Source organism: Pongo abelii, chromosome 9 (assembly GCF_028885655.2).
Source record: "Pongo abelii isolate AG06213 chromosome 9, NHGRI_mPonAbe1-v2.0_pri, whole genome shotgun sequence".
Lineage (NCBI taxonomy): Eukaryota > Metazoa > Chordata > Mammalia > Primates > Hominidae > Pongo > Pongo abelii.
In genome coordinates, this window is record NC_071994.2 from 36,944,152 (window position 1) to 36,961,596 (window position 17,445).

General features: G+C 36.6%; 1 long non-coding RNA gene across 2 annotated transcripts in view; it reads left to right on the forward strand.

Annotated features, from left to right (window-relative positions):
* The window catches only part of LOC129048655 (uncharacterized), a 74,129-nt gene that overhangs the window by 2,436 nt on the left and 54,248 nt on the right, over positions 1–17,445 (forward strand). The window contains exon 2 of one of the 2 annotated variants that reach the window (XR_008511174.1): positions 3,651–3,721. This is a non-coding gene — a long non-coding RNA (uncharacterized LOC129048655). Of the gene's footprint in view, positions 1–3,650; positions 5,445–17,445 lie in introns of those variants that run through there. The other variant, XR_010141863.1, reaches the window with a different exon arrangement.

Here is a 17,445-nt window from a genome sequence, read left to right on the forward strand (position 1 = left end):
TTCAGGTTTCTAGCTTGGTTAACTGGGAGGTCAAAAGGAGGAATGGGCTAGGGAGAACAGAGATAAGAATTTAAATACTGAATACGCTAAGTTTTCTCAAACTTATCAAATGTACCTCCAAGTGAAGATATACAGCTGGCAGTTGGAAGAAGAGGGCAGGATAAGAGAGGGATCTCAGCTGGAAAACAAGAGTTTTGGGAGATGTTATTCTGTGAGTGGTAGTTCTACCTTTGGAGGTGGGTGGGATAGGGAAGATGATACCTATGGAATGTTTAGGGTAAAATGAGAACAAATAGGGCTAAAGATTATTCTAAATTTCTGAGCTCTCGTTCTATTTTACTGAATCAGAATCTCGGTCCTCCAAGCCAGCCTACCAGATCATAATATCTGCAGATAAGATCCAAGAATCTGCATTTTTGGCAAGCAACCCAGGTGATTTTGCAGCACACTACGATTTTAGAACAACAGATTTAGGTCTCAGAAGAGAAGTGTGAGAAGGAGCAGACAGCGAGGTAGCAAGAAAACTAGGGAAGAACAGAGACCCACAAACCAAGAAAGGAAAGTTTAAAGCAGGGCTCTGTTGGTGCAAGAGGTTGTAGAGCAGTACTGGCCATTAGAAATACAATGTGAGTCACATAAGCAATTGTAAATTTTCTAGTAGTGATATAAAAAGTTAAACAGAAGCAGATGAAATTAATTTTAGAGATAGCGCTTGTTTAACCCAATAATTAGACATTATCATTTTAACATGTAATTAACATAAAAACTAATGAGATATGTCATGTCCTTTAATTCATATTATGTCTTGGAAACCTGGTGTGTGTTTTACACCTCCAGTGCCTCTCAATTTGGTCTAGCTACACTTCAAATATTCAGTAGCCGCATGTGCCTAGTGGCTACCAGAGTGGACAGCACAGATGTAGAAAGTCAAGTAAGGAAATAACTCATCTTCCAGCTTGGACTGAAATGAACTAGAAGGAAAATAAAAAGAACTAAATATATTCCTTAGCCGTACTAATAAGATAGTTATAGATGGTGTGATAAGACCTGTTTCAGTGATGTGGTGATGGTAGAAGTCAGAATATACCCAATTAAAGAGTGGGAAGTTAGAGATGCTAACAGCTACCTGAGAGAACATCTTCAACAAGTTTTACTGTCAAGTATAAAGAGGCACCCCTTTTTTGTGTCTTTGAAGATGAATTTTAAGATTAAAGAACACAATTCAGTTTTAGGTTTTAGCAATTACATTTGGATTTCTGCTTCTGCAAAATTACCCTATCACTAGAAACACCTGGAAAATTGAGCATAATATGTGAAATGAATTGGGCACGGTAGCTCACAAGTGTAGTCTCAGCTACTGGAGAAGCTGAGATGGGAGTATCACTTGAAAAAAATATATATTTTATATATTACATGTGTTTATATATAATATAAAATATATAATATGTATATAACATTTTATACAACATTAATATACTGAATATATTATATATAATATATAAATAAATATACAATGTGTATAAAATACATGCATATGATAAAATATACGTTTATATTTTATATAAATATATGAAATATATATTATAAATATATAATATGTATAAGATATATAATATATACACACATATATACATTCATGTAAATCATAAGTATATATACTTATACATATTTAGGAAAGGGTTGTATATATACATATACACATATATGTACGTGTATATGAAATCATTGTTTTCAGACATTGGCCAACAGGCAGTGCAGGATCGTGATCCCTGAGAGAAGGGAAACAAATGAATTAAGCTCCATAATGACCCCAGCTTACTATCTGGAGGCAGTGTCCAGAGCCTAGAACAGGGAAGGGAACCCAAACAAAAACCGATGATTTCACTAAATGGAGGCAGCAGAGATGGAGGCGACAGAGATGGGAATTTGGGGAGGCTGATGGACAGAGTATCTGAGAGGAGGACGTGGCACACAATAGAGTCTTGGACATCTGCAAGAGTGTTCCTTTGTATTGCTTACTTCCCTTTGGCTCTGAGTACTTATCTGTGCAATGGAAGGATGAAACTCCACGAGGCTAGGGAAAAGACACCAAAAAGCTGTGGGCCAAACAGTTTCTAGTACTTACACAGGGCTGGGAATAGTTTGTCTTCCCATAAGCCAGAGCAGATTGACAGACCTTGTAAGAAGCACTTATTTGTTTCTACCAATCAAAGTAACAGTAGGAGCTGGGCCAGGTTGGTCTTTCTCTCTCTTTCTCTCTCTTTCTGTCTCCACGTGGGCTCTTTGCTTAGGCTAGTTTGGTCTTCCTCACAGCATGGCAGCCAGAAGGTAGTTGGATTTATTACATGGTGTCTCAGAGCTCCCAGGGTTTGTGCTCCAGAAAGCAAGGTGAAAGCCTCTTTGCCTTTCATGACTTAGCCCCTGGAAACATATAGCATCACTTCCACTGAATTCTCTTGGTTGTGTGGGAGTCATTGAGCTTGCCCCAGATTCACAGGAAAGGAACATAATCTTTACCTCTTAATGGGAGGAGTGTCAAAAACCATGTTTTTTTAAAATGCTACAATACTTACCCTAATGCATACAATAGCATGGTCTGGTGTCAAATCTAATAACTACCATAATTGCAAAGTAGTAACGAATATGAATATATCCTGAGATATCTGTAACAACTATAATATGATACAAAAAGTTATGTGATTTCTGTTGGTGACAAAGTTATAGACACTGTAAACAAAGTTACTAGTACTGCAGCAGTACTAATAGGCACTGCTAATACTATTATTTGTTGCCTGACCTTTGTAAATAAATGAAATGCTAAATTTCAATTAGAGGTTAGGAAAAATAAAGAGAAAGCTCGCTAGGGACATAGAACAGCATTTAGGACCTAGATGAAGTTAGAGACCATGAATATGCAGAGACATAAATTAATGATGTGAAAATTTTAATTTTTCTTCTAGTGTATAGTTGTCCTTGTGTGGGACCAGTGAAGGCAGAGAACAGAATTAATTTAAGCAAGAGCAGTTGACGGTTAGATGTGTAAGAAGGACAAGAGACAAGAGAGTTTAGAGTTTTTTCATGGAAGTCATTAGATGGTGAGAATCATGAGATAAGACATAATGTCAGTTTAATTTACTATAGTATTCCGAGAGCCTAGCGCTATTAGTTGGATAAGAGGAATGGTTGAAATGATAAATCTCTTCAAATAAACAAATGAACAAAGGAGGGAAAGCTGGTTGAGAATGAAGAGAAATGGAGCTTTCAAAATCAAAATTGAAGGCAAGGAGGTGGAATCTGTGATCAAATTGAAACAATGAACAGTTGTGGTCAGAGAGTGGAACTGAAGTTTAGGATGTCAGCTAGTGAGGTAGTTTCCTGTGAGAAATTCACAGCTTCTCATTAAACGCACTTGGGAATGTGCAAAGGAACCAAGAATTAGGAAAAAAGAGAAACATTTGCATCCAAGAATCCCAAGTTTGGGATGAGATGGCATGTACTCTGAAAGGGAATGAAGGGGAATGAATTCTTAGTAATTGTTTTCATTTCCTTTGTGTAAGCTTTCATGCTGAATTTTGGCATACCACAGAGAAGTACACAAGTTCTAAGTCTATAGCTTGATACATTTTTATATTTGTATAACCACTACCCAGGTCAAGAAATTATGAGCTCCCCAGAAGTCTCTCGCATGCTGTCTCCTAGTTGTGAGCGCCTTTTACCAAAGGTAACCATCATTCTAACTTCTTTGACCATAGATTGGTTTTGGTTGTTTCTGGACTTTGAGCTTTGGAATTGTACCACATATATTCCTTTGTGTCTGGCTTCTTGTGGTCAGTAGTATGTCCTTGAAATTCATCTATGCTGTATGACATCGTAAGCAATTATTTGTCATTGCTGAGTGGTATTTCTATTACGTGAAACTGACAACGTTTTCTTTTATCTCTTTCACTGTTGATGGACATTGGGTTCATTCAATTTGGGGCTTCTACAAATAATGCTGCAACAAACATTTGAACATTCTGTCTTTTGGTCCACATACATTTACACTTTCATTTGGATATGTAGTAGGGAGTGGAATTGTTGGATTATAGGCAATGTGTATGTTCAGTTTGAGTACATACTGCTGAAGAGTTTTTCAAAGTGGTTGCATCAATTTACGTTCCTTCCAGCACCAATTTACACTCATAAACATGCTCACCACCACTTGGAGTTCTCAGTTGTTATTGTTGGCTTTCATTTTAGTTATTCTGGAGGGTGCATAACTAATTGCTTTCTAAAGCTTCAATATCCTCCTTGGGGCATGAAACAAAACTCTAAGTGGGCTCTGGAATCAGACTGCCTGGTTCAAATCCTGGCTCAGCCACTAGTAGGATAATGTGTAGATATTACATTAATTCTCTTAGCTTCAAATTCTTGTCTGTAAAATAGAGAAAGTAGCATCTGCCTTATAGAGTTTTTGTGGGGAATAAATGAATGTTTGTGTTTGTGTATAACTTTTTATATATATAGTTTAGCATAGTGCCTGGCACATAGTGAGTTCTCAATAACTGGTAGCTATAATTATTCTTGCTACTATTTATGGACCTTCCAGTTATGTCTGAAAACACTGGAATGATAATCTCACATATATTATCTCATTCATGACATGGTATATTTCAATCTGGAAAGATGGGTATTAAACTTAAAAGAAGTGGAGTCATTATTTGAACTAGTATCCCCTAACCTCACACCCACCTTGTCCTTGCTTTCCTTATAACAATGTTTAAGAGTCAGTTGATTCAAAGAAATGTGATATAGGGGATTTAACTAATGACTGGACAGAAGGACAGATTGAAACTGCATTTTTCAGCAGTTCTTGTGATTTGTCTCATTTGAAGTAAAGATTTCAGACTGTTGTGGGGGTGGCGTAGGGGAAGGAAATACAGATTTGTTCACAGCTGCTACTCAAAATACTAGCCATATAACTAGGAAAGAATTTGGCTCGAATAAAAATCCCAGGGCTCTTTATTGCCATCACAATCATTATTGTATCAATTAGGATTCATCTGGGTGTCCACAGTGTGTTTGGCACAACATCAAGGAAGGAAGCTGATGATTACAGGAACCATTTTGGTTACATCTTCGAATGACCCAAATGGTGTGAATTAAATGCAGAAATTAATTATTAAAAATTAATAATTCAACAGCACTGGGAACAAAAAAAATTAGAACTGGAAAAGGATTTAACAATTCTGTTGCATAGCTTCCTCATTTAGAGGTTGATGAGACTTAGTTCCATAAATGGTAATGTTATACAACTAACATATAAATGACAATCTGTAAAGGTTGTACAACCAGTACATAATAGGGACAGTCAAGACTCACATCCAGGTTGTCTTTCTAAAAATGCAGTGTTTTTCTTACTCAATCAGGCTGCATCTCAATCTGTAAGAATCATATTCTTAGAAAACTAGAAAACATAATATTATATATTTGTAATATTAATATCAATTACTTCTTTTGAATTGCTCTTTTGGAAAATTGGTCAAGCCATTGGATTCTACTTGTTCTATCTTTTCTGTATTAGTCATTATCTGTGATAAGAAGAGAAGGTAATGATGGCTTTGGTGGGGATGCTTTAGCTTTGGTGGAGCTTATTTAGATGAACATTATGAGCATTCTAAATATTTTTGGAAAAAATTACAAAAACATTATAGATATTTTTGAGATTCCTTGAAAAAATTTCATATGGGCCTTTGGACAGATCTTTGAAGAGCAATACTGCCTAAAAGCCAGCAGAGGGAGAACAGAGCACTGTTTTGCTAATTTTCACCAAGTTTCTCCTCATTCTCTTTTACATTTTATTTTTCCACATATTTAATACATTTCTTGACCATGAGATAATATTATCCTGTCCTGCACTTTTGGAAAGGGCAGAGGATGCTGTTATCATTGAATTAGAGTTTTGTTTAACTCACTGGTCAATAGGGTATCAAATGAGCTGGGTTAGACAGTTCTTAAGCATAGTTGGAGTTCATTTGTGTGGCTTTCACATGTTTTTCTCTATAATAATTGTGTCAATTAGGTGATTTTAAATATTATATATAATCAAGTCAATTAATATAGATTCTCTCACTTCCAATAATTACTGCTAAGAGAAAGTTACGATGTAATAACAAGGTTTGGGATTATCTCATTAATGACTTGATGTTGCTATGTAAGAGGGCAAATGTATATTGACTCAAAAGAAAGTTGAAAATGATGACTTTTTATAATGAGAGTTTTAGAAATAAAATTCAAGTGCCAGTTAGTTGAAGTAATCACCTACTCATTCTTCCAAAAATCTTCAATACATTTCCACATTCACTATTGCTTTGTTTTCTGTATCTTCAAAGTTTGAGGTACAAAACTGAATATACTACACACTTGTCCTCAAATAATTCATAAGAGACAGACACAGAAACAGATGATCAAAAATGTTAACAGTAGTGTTAGACATGTTCATGAGGCAGTAAGTGTGCATAGAACACAGGCACCCAAACCAATAAAGGGAATCTGGAGTGCTCCCTGGAGGAGGGTCATCTGAGCTGAGATTCCTTATTTATGCTTAATTTATATTAATTCATTTATGCAAATGAAATTTTTTCAAAGAATCTCAAAAATATCTATAATGTTTTTGTAATTTTTTCCAAAAATTTTCTGGGTGATTCCCTCCCCCATCCACATGGTTATGGTGAGAGCAGCTATTCTGTACATCATCACACTGCATCCCTGGGCCACAAATGTTTGGGCCATGAGTGGGCACATGAAACATGCTGAGGCAATCAATGTCCCTCCCTAGGATTTTTCCACATGGGACTCACTGAAGCTTGAGAACTGTCAATTGCTATGTTTTCTGCCATTTGATAGAGGAAAACCAATAATAACAACAATGTGAGTTACATTGACATGCACGGGGGAAGCAGAGAGAAACTGTGAAGAGAATGCATCTCCCAGACAATGCATTCTGTTGTTACCTACAATAGGTATACAATCACTTCCTTGCTCTCTGTTTCAGGAAACATCCCAGTATCCTTACAGTAAATTTCTCTTTTTTCCTCCAGTTAGTTTGAACTAGCTTGCTTTCTTCTGCAGCCATGAGAATCCCAGCTGGTATGAAGAGTTACCAAGGGTGAAGGACATTTCATGGACTGCATGAGCAAAGCCACAGAGACATAAAAAAGCATGGCATGTATAGAGAAATAGAAATAGTTTAGTTTTTTTGAAACAAAATGAGAGAGAGAAAGAGTGCTAAGAGCTTTGGTGAGAGATATGTCATTTTAAAGAGTTTAACTCTACCCTGAAGGCAGTGAAGAGCCATACACTGGTTTATACAGTGAGTGACATGGTCAGATATGTGGTTTAGATAGATCACTCTGGCAGGATTTTCTTCAATAGTTCTCTCTTATCTCTGGGCTTATCCTATGTTCCCTCACCCAGGAACCTGGGGAAAGAAGATGGGACATAGAAAATGTATTCTTTCACTAGCCAGAGCAAAGCCCAGAGTCATGACTTTTTATTATTTGCATTTTAATTGCTATATAACAGTCTGTCTTCTCTTGCATTCTGAAAGTCCCACTGGAGCACAGGCCATGTCTAGTTTGTTTACCATTGAATTCCCAATGCCTATCTTAGTACCCAGAACACATGGTGATTCAATAAAAAGTTGTTAAGTGAATAAATGAGTGAATGAGTAAATAAATAGTGATAAGGTGGAGGAGATAAATTCAAGATATATTTTGCAATAGTCAGGACTTGATGAGTTTTATAACATATCCTGCTTTACTGAGCACTTATGTGCTCTGCAGGGGATGGAGTGCTTTGCATGCATTATCTTATTTAAATCTCACAACAATCACCTGTGTAATATGTACCACAGCTCTTCCTATTTTTCATATGGGGGAAAAAGAAGATTAAAGAGACCAAATGCTAGTTTGAACCATATGAAATTGCCACCTAATAACTTGCCCAATATAGTTAATGAGTCAGTAAGTACTCTACAAACTGAATGTGTGTTTCCTCACCAAATTTATATGTTGAAACCTAATCCCCAATGTGATGGTATTAGGAAATGGGACCTTTGGGAGGTAATTAGGTCACAGATATAGAGTCCTGATGAATGGAACTAATGCCCTTATAAGGGGCTGAAGAGGTCAGAGTTCTCCCTTCCACCATGTGAGAATACACACCAAATCTGCCAGCTCCTTGATCTTAAACTTTCTAGTCTCAAGAACTGTGAGATATAAATATCTTTTGTTTATAAGCCACCAGTTTATGGTACTTTATTATAGCAGCCTAAATGGACTAAGACAAAGTGGTACTGAAACAGTTGAATATCCAGATGCAAAAAAGTAAACAATGATTTTTATGTCATACCATATACAAAAATTAATACAAAATAGACCACATATCCAAATATATCTAAACTATAAAAAAAGGTCTAGAAGCAAGTATATGAGATATTCATTGTAGTTTTGGGTTAGACAAAATTTTTTTTAGATACAACCAAAAAAACAGGAACCATAAAATAAAAAAATGATAAATTGGATTTCATGAAAATGAAAAACTCTCACTCTTCAAAAGACACCAATGGAAACGAAAAGAAAAGCAACACACTCTGATAAAATACTTGTAGACATATGTCTGATAAAGAACTTGTTTCTAGAATATATCAAGAACTCTTATAATTCAATAATGGTAAGACAAATGACACAATTTAAAACAAAATTGGCTAAAGATGTGAAGACATACTTTGTCGAAGAAAATATATCAGTGGCAATGGTATGTGAAAAGATGTTCAATATCATTAATCATTTATAAAATGCAAATTAAAGCCACAATGAGATAGCACTACACATCTACTATATGGCTAAAATTTTTAAAAATGATTGATAAAATCAAGTGCTTAAGAGGAGGTATGGAGCAAATGACATTCTCATACATTTCAGATGGAAATGCAAAAGGGTACAGCCACTTTGGAAATGCCATTTGACAATCCTTACAAGTTAAACAGATCACTTAGAAATCTCACTCTCAGGCATTTATCAGGGACAAGTTTAAGCACCTACCTGATCAATAATTTGGATCTGAATGCTCATAGCAGCTTTATTCATAATGATTGAAAAAAAGAAAGAACCAAAGTGTCCATTGAATGATGAATGGATAAACAATGATATGTCCATACAATGGAATAACACTCAGCAATGAAAAAAGCTAATCTACTGATAAGCATAACATATATGAATCTCAGAAGCATTATGCTACAAAAAGAAGCCAGATAGAATATGTAGTCTTTTACATGATTCCATTTATATGAAATTTTAGAAAAGGCACAAATATAGAGATAGAAAGGAGATCAGTCGTTGCCAGGAGCCAAAGAGGATTGACAGCAGTGGTGAATGAGGAAACTTTTGAGATGATACAAATGTTTTGTATTATCATTGTAGTGATATTCAAATGACTGAATTTATTTGTCAAAACTCATCAATTGTATACTTACAAATTGGTGAATATTACTGTCTATAAGTTGTACTTAAATCACAGTGGCTAGTGAGAGAGAGAGAAAAGGAGAGGTGAGAAAGAGAGTAGAAGCTGACCTACCCCATTCCACAAGTGCAAGTGGCCTGCCTACCCACCTGCCTTAAGCAGAGGAAGGGAGGGGAAACTGCTTTTGAATGAAAGCTTAAGAGATGTTTAATATTGTGGACTTGGTAGTTCCACTTTCTGAACTGAGACAATGGTTTGTAACTTGAGTGACCACAGAGCCATCGGATACCTAAACTGAGAAAGTTATGAGTCCCATGAAGTCTCCTTTTCAGTCACAAAGAAAGATTCTCCTCTGAATAACTTTAAAGAGCCATTAAGAGGCAAAAAACAAAGTTGGATCCCATAAATCAAGCTTGTCCAATGTGCTAAGTACATTGACAAGAGAGTACTTCAGAAAGGTAGCCATGAGCGTCAGGATAGGCAGGCAAGGAAACAAAACCAGGGGAGGAGAAAATGACTGGGAGAAAGTGAAGGAAACTAATGAGCAGAGGTTATTAAGATCTTGCTAAATAGGAAAAGTTGCCAATGTGAGTGAACTACAAGGATAGAGCTTAGTGTCTTTTTAAATATATATCTGCAGATTTAAGGAACAATTTCATATCATTTTCCCTTTAGATTTTCATCTTTGCAACAAAACTCATTGATGTATTAATATAATCAATCATTTATGTATTCAACAGATATCGTTAAGTTCCAGTACACTGCTAAGCACTTGGATCTTGAAGTAAATAAGTAAAACACAGCCCTGCCCTCCTAGGATTTACAGTTTAGCAGGAAAGGGAAGCCATTACATACAGTCATGTGCCATGTAACAATGTTTTGGTCAATGACACAGTGTATATACAGCAGTGGCCCAAAAAGATTATTCCTGTATTTTTGCTGTACCTTTTCTATGTTTAGATGCACAAATACCTACCATTGTGTTATAATTGCCTATAGTATTCAGTACAGTAACATGCTGTACAGGTTTATAGCTTAGAAGCAATAGGCTACAGCATATAGCTTAGGTGTGTAGTAGGCTATATACATTTAGGTTTGTGTAAGTACACTCTATGATGTTCACACAATGATGAAATTACCTAACAATGCATTTCTCAGAATGTATCCCCATCATTAAGTGATGGATGACTGTAGTTTTGTTTTTAATTATATCCATGAAACCTAGCACATTGCTTATTATGTGCTTAATCAATATTTGTTGAATTAATAGACATATTTTATAATGTGTGTATGTGTGTGTGTGAATATCAAAACAATCCTTAAAGCTGCGGAAACTTATTTTCTCTGTTGTGTATAGATTAACTTGCAGTTTTCTCAATTAAAGAAAAGTCTCTAGCAATATTTGGTCTTGTCTCTGTTCTCTGAATGACTTTTGTGAGTCTAAAGGTATAAAGAAAATCCTATTCACCAAAATGTTCATGGCATTGGAGAACACAGATATGCTTTTGTCAAGTGAGGTCTACTTTTCATTAGGAGAATTAAGCTTCCTATGCATGATAAGGAAGAAGACATGTGGGAGCACGAGATTTTGGAAAAGTCAGAGCCTACAGGGTCTGGCTGAGAAGAAAAAAAGAAGGAAGGTCGGGGCAACAAGATGGCAGATGGCAGTGCGCACCACAATGAGATTCTCTTACCTCTGCGACTGCACAGAACCTTAGAATATCTATAAAGAATATAAATGTGATTGGAAATTTTGTGTAAGATAGTGAAGCTTCTAGATATGAGGTGCCACAGGAGCAGGGTAACCTGAATAAATTCAGAAGTGGAGGCAGAAAAAGGAGAAATCATGGTCTAAAAATCATGGGGTAATTTTGGGAGCTTGATGGGCTGAGTCTAAGCAGAGCTACTCATCGCCTTTAACCACATAGAAGTTATCAATAAAAAAAAATAACAAAAGACTGACTTGTCATAAGATAGATGTCAGTGGGTGCAAGAAAAGGAAAATTAAAGCCAGAGTAATAAACTTACCAGCTGATGCTGTGGAGGCTGGGGGAGCTGGTGACTGGATCTAGCCACTAGGAACTAGGGGCTGTAGCTTTGAAGGTCTCCTGGAGACAAGAGATAAGGCTTTGACTTGTGTGAGGCAGAAAGTTGGAACTGAGACCGCAGCATAAAGGCAGAATCATAGAATTGCTGTCTGTCAGTGAAGGAGGAATTAGAAAAACTAAACACTAAAACTTAAAAAAAAAAAAAACTCCCTAAGAAATCAAAGCTCCAGGGTTTTTCCATATTTAACTGTGAAGTCTCAATTGACATTCTTCCTAGGGTTTTATAATAAACAATAATCCTTCACACCAATGAAGTTCTGGGGTGTCCGGCAGAAGCAAAACTCTGTATAGCTACACCTCCAACAGTCCAGGGTGATAAAGAACTACCAACAAGAGCTCGGGATTAAAATTTATAAATCATAGAAGAAAATAATTCACCATGACAGAGAGTAATTAGACAGTGAAGAGGACTGTTAGAACTTCAAGGACTTGAGAAACTAGAACAATATGAAATGTATTCTAGAATAACTATGCTTAACATAATTAAAGTGATAAAAGGAGTAAAAACCACAAGGAAAGAGTAAGATATTATTATATAAGAATATGTGAACTTGAAAAATAGGAAAGAACTCCAAAAAATGATTTTTTTAATTTTTGAAATTAAAAATTCAATGAAAGAGTTAAACAATAGGTAGATCATAGCTAAAATGAGAATTACTGAACTAGAAGACAGAGATGGAAAAGCTAACCAAAATCCAGCAAAGATAAAGAAATGGAAAATGGGGGAAAATGTTTGAGAAATAGAGGCAGACTGAATGGGTTGAACATTTGTCTAATATAATAAGAGTTGTAGAGGATGAGAAATGAGATTGGAGAAGAGGCAATATCTAAAGAAATTCCCATAATCAAGTGTGTCATGGTTATAAGCAGCATATAGTTAAGCTTTGTTTATTTTTTTCAGTCTGACAATCTTTGTTTTTCTATTGGAGTATATATTCTTTTCTTGTGATTAACATTACGTGCTTATTACTGATATATTTGGGTAGATGCTGACCATTATACTACAATATCTGGTTTTTTTTGGGGTCTCATTTGTTGTATGTTGCCTTTTTCTTCCTTTGATGAATTCATCAAACCTTTCTATTAATTATCTTTTACCTTTATCATCATGAGAATTATGCATTCCATTAGTGGCTACTGCTGTGCTACAGTGGCCATAGGTACATGTGGCTCTTTAAATGTAAATCCATTAAAATAAAAAAGAAAATTCAGTTCTTCATGTCAAGTACTCAATAGCCACATGTGTGCAGTCACTCGTGTATTGGATTGCACATACATAAAACATTTCTATCATTGCAGAAAGTTCTGTTAGATAACATTGATTTTGATAATCTGTGGGTCTATTTATATCATCTGGGCTTTATTTTTGTCTTGTTTCTTGGTCTGCCTTTGTAGGGAATAAAAGATTTCTCATCCATCACAAATTCATGGCTGAGTCACTTATAATAAAAGACAGATTAACATGAGAAAAGCTTACAAATTTATTTAATGTAAGTTTTCTATGACACAGGAGCCTTCAGAAATGACGACCCAAAGAAATAGGGAGAACTGTATTTTTATGCTTAGGTTTGCTGAAGAATGAACAGTCACACAGAAGTGTGGACAAAAGGGGGTGTGTTCTAAAGGTTACAAGTTGGGGGCGGAGGGCAGACTTAGGAAGGGTTGTTCAGATTCTTCTTGGCATCTCTATCTTTGAGGATAAGAGCGTTCCTTTCTTCCGGGTATAGGGAGGGGGTCTATGGAATTAAGGTCTTATGCTTCAGGGGAAGATCAGCTAGGTTTTTATGGCCTGCTTCAGGGGAGAAGGGGCAAGGGGAGAGTGAGAGTGACCTTATTGCTTTTGCCGTTTTCTCAAATCCAAGGTGCCATATTTTGGTGTACCGTGTCCTGAACCCCATCTCCTTGGCATCTTTTTATTAAATGATGAGTATTTTATATGAAAAAATTACATGTGTTCAGATGATTTTGTCTGTCCCCAGAAAGGGTTCACCTTGTTCTCTGTCAGGAAACTACAGTGAGGAAACTACACTTTAATTTAATCAACAACTGAATTAACCTAAGTTGTCTGCGTTACAGTTGTTATGAACTCAAATATACATCTTGTTTAACCTCATTCTTGGGAGCATAGCCTCAGACAGTCTTAACTGAGAGGCTGGGGTATTTTTCCTTTTATTAAGTCCCCTTCTTTTTACCTCATTCATATGCTGTAAATTGTCTTTGTCACTGTCAGACTATTGAAAATGACTTTTCTTTTAAGTGGCATTCTGCTTAGATTCTTAGCCGGTTGCTTTGTGTATCTTAAAAATGTAGCTGTGGCCAGGCGCGGTGGCTCACGCCTGTAATCCCAGCACTTTGGTAGGCCGAGGCAGGTGGATCACGAGGTCAGGAGATTGAGACCATCCTGGCTAACATGGTGAAACCCCGTCTCTACAAAAAAAAAAAAAAAAAAAAATTAGCCAGGCGTGGTGGCGGGCACCTGTAGTCCCAGCTACTCCGGAGGCTGAGGCAGGAGAATGGCGTGAACCCGGTAGGCGGAGCTTGCAGTGCGCCGAGATCGCGCCACTGCACTCCAGCCTGGGCAACAGAGCAAGACTCCGTCTCAAAAAAAAAAAAATGTAACTGTGTGTGTCAGGCTTGTTTCTCCCTCTGTCTTTGCTGCCTTGGCGGCTCTGGGCTCCACTTTTTGTCTTTTCTGCCCTGCAAAATTACCGGAAACTCTTTCAGCTACTCTGCTTCTCAGCAACTATGCTCTTCCTGAGATACATAGCCTTTCACACAGCACCAAAAATTAGGAAATTCTCCAAGGGGACTCTTACTGGCTCACATCTTTCTGCTTCACTCTTTAGGATGTTGGGCCTTTAAGTCCTAACTGCCTAATTAGCTCTCAATGCTTTTAAATAGAGATTTTTAAAAATCTCTTTTTTTTCTTTGTGGGAGCTGCTATTGTTTGAATGTATGTGTCCCTCCAAAATTCACATGTTGGAACTTAACCCACAAGGTGATGGTCTTAAGAGGTGGGGTACTTAACAAGTGATTATGTCATGAGGGCTCCAGCCTGGTGAATGGGATTAATGTCCTTATAAAAGTGCTGGAGGGAAGTAGCCAGGCTCTTTTTTGCCCATTGCCTTTCACCATGTGAGGATGAAGCAACAAGGTGCCACCTTGAATGTGGAGAGCAAGCCTTCACCAGACATGGAATTTGTCTGCACCTTGATTTTGAACTTTCCAGCCTCTAAAACACAAGAAATAAAATTCTATTATTTATAAATTACCCATTCTATGGTATTTTGTTATAGTAGCACAAATGAACTAAGACAGAAGCATCATTGGTTTGCTCCAAGTTATGCTGTTATATAATAGCTGGGAATAGAAGCCCTTCCACTTCATTTCCAGTCATGGTTAATTCTGGTTCAAGCTTCCAATATTGACAGGAGAGTCATTTTATTATTACCAATGTTTCTGTGTAGTTACATCTTTTTTCTGTGGCATCAGTATGACTACTATTATGCTTGTATCTGTAAATCCTCAATGAAATATTGGGAATTTGTTGCATAAATTCATATGATTTAATGAACCTTATTTTGGGCAAACTTCTGAGAGCTATAATAACAGGTAACATTTATCAACCACCTATCACATACCTTGTGTGTTGGATATAAGTTGCTTCTAATTATTAACAATAATTCTGCACCATATATATTATTGCTCTAACTTTACTGATAAGAAAGCCGAGGCTAAGAATAGTTAGATAACTTCCCTTTGGAGAGGATCCAGGGTTGACTAACTTTAAAGTATTCGTAGCCATTTTCCACCTATTCTTGAGAAGGTACCAAAACCTTAGGAATACTCTGTTCTTCACATCCCCTCAAGCTTAGCTGCAGACTCATTTGCTGTAATTCAATTCAGCTTTCTAGGTAATATCCCAAAGGAATAAAAATAGAAATAATGACAACAGGCCATGCTTATTGCACTGAGAGGCTCTAAAATCATTTTAATGAGCTAAACCTACTAGTATTAGTAATAGTCTAGTGACCACCAGCATGTTGTCTGCTTCAGGCAAAGTTTAGTTGGCTGGGCAAAAATAGGAAAATCACAGATGAGGACTTTTTCATTTAAATAAATTAGCACTGCCATAGCATTCATTATCTAGAGTAGCTATTTTTAGCTCAGAGTACCCTGCAGAGAAGATGCCAGACAGAATCTTCTGTCTTACTTGCTGGCTTGGAAGAAAGTCCTCTGACCCCAACACTGAAAGGAAGACAGGATCTGAAAACCACTCATCTCCCTCCCTGGTTCCTTGCTGAAGTGCACATTCTGAACTACCCATCACTGCTTGTGACTTTGTACTTCCTAGTATCCTTCTACAGTGGCCTACATATTTATCCCATTCTTTGTGATGTCTTATGCTAATCTGAAATAGAGTGATGAGAACCTAAATTATGATGGTGGATATCCGGCAGTGCCTAAGTCAGATCTTAGCAAAGTGATAGTTGAGGAATAATTCTAATTCAATGAGAGCCGCAAGGTTTGTTTGGGACTGTAACTTCATCTAGAAACATCTAGAAAGTGAGAGTCCAGATATTACAAATAAGAAATAAATTGAATCATACAAATGGCTTGTTTCAATATATTCACAGTTCAGAGAATGATGCAAAACATTTTTTTCCTGTTGCCATGGGGTCATCTTTCACTCCAAAATGAGTAATAATCAGATAGGCACCAAGAAATTCTTTCTTTTTAGTCTGTTACTCTCTGTTCTTTTATTGCCTCTGTTTCCTCACAATTCTATCCTCTGTTAGGTTCTGGTACGTTTTGCTACCCCAGGTAACCTATGCCACATTTCATGTTTGGATGGCAATGGTGAATTCCTATTTTCTTAAATGGACCATCTATAAAGCAAACAAATTTTCCTTTTGCATCATAAGTCAGCCTTAGAGCATTAACATAGTTGTATTTTTATGAGAGAAGGACTCTGCATCAGAGATGAGAATGGAAAGTGACACAGTAAAGGAGATAGAGACCCCTATGCTCCAGAATTATTAATGAAGAGAGGAAGATGGCATGACTAATGGGAGGAGATTTGAAGAAGTGTTTTCTTTTTATGTTACAAATGTGAATTGCTCTACAACTCTATGGCTTTAATTCATTTATTCATTCATTCCAAAATGTTTATTAATTATATACTCTGTATCAGGAACTACATCAGACACAAGTAGGTAAATATTTGGTAAATAAACAAGATGGGACTCCTGCATTGGCTAATATACAACCTAATTGGGAAGGCAGACAACCAACATATTAAAAACAAACAGTAAAAAGTGCAAAGAAGAAAAGGTGAGGGGTATGGTCATAGGGATTATGTGCAGTGTGGTGTGTGCATGAATTAATTATATATAAAAATAAAATTCATAAGCATATAGATAGCATTTAAAGTTGTAGAAATTTACGAGATCAACAAGGGAAAGAAGACACAGAGATAAGAAAAGAGATTCCTAAACTAAGCCCTTAAGAAGCAAACTTTTTCTTTTGTCTAAATAAGGCTAAATCTGGTTTTATCCACTAAGATTGCTTGAAAGTTTGTTATCAGACATTTTATTTCACAGCCTCCTTCCCCTTGCTTGGGTTTTACAAGGACCCTGGGGACTTAGAAGGTCCTTAAAGGCAGACACAACAATTCATTTGAGATTAATCATTCCAGTGTGTGATTTGTTTCCACTGTACCAAATTTAACCAGATGGACCCTCACTTAGACTTCAAGGAGTGTAGCGCTTCTTCCCTAATTATGGCCTTCTACAGTTCTTTCACTACACAGGCAGTTTAGGTGGGATCAGTCCTC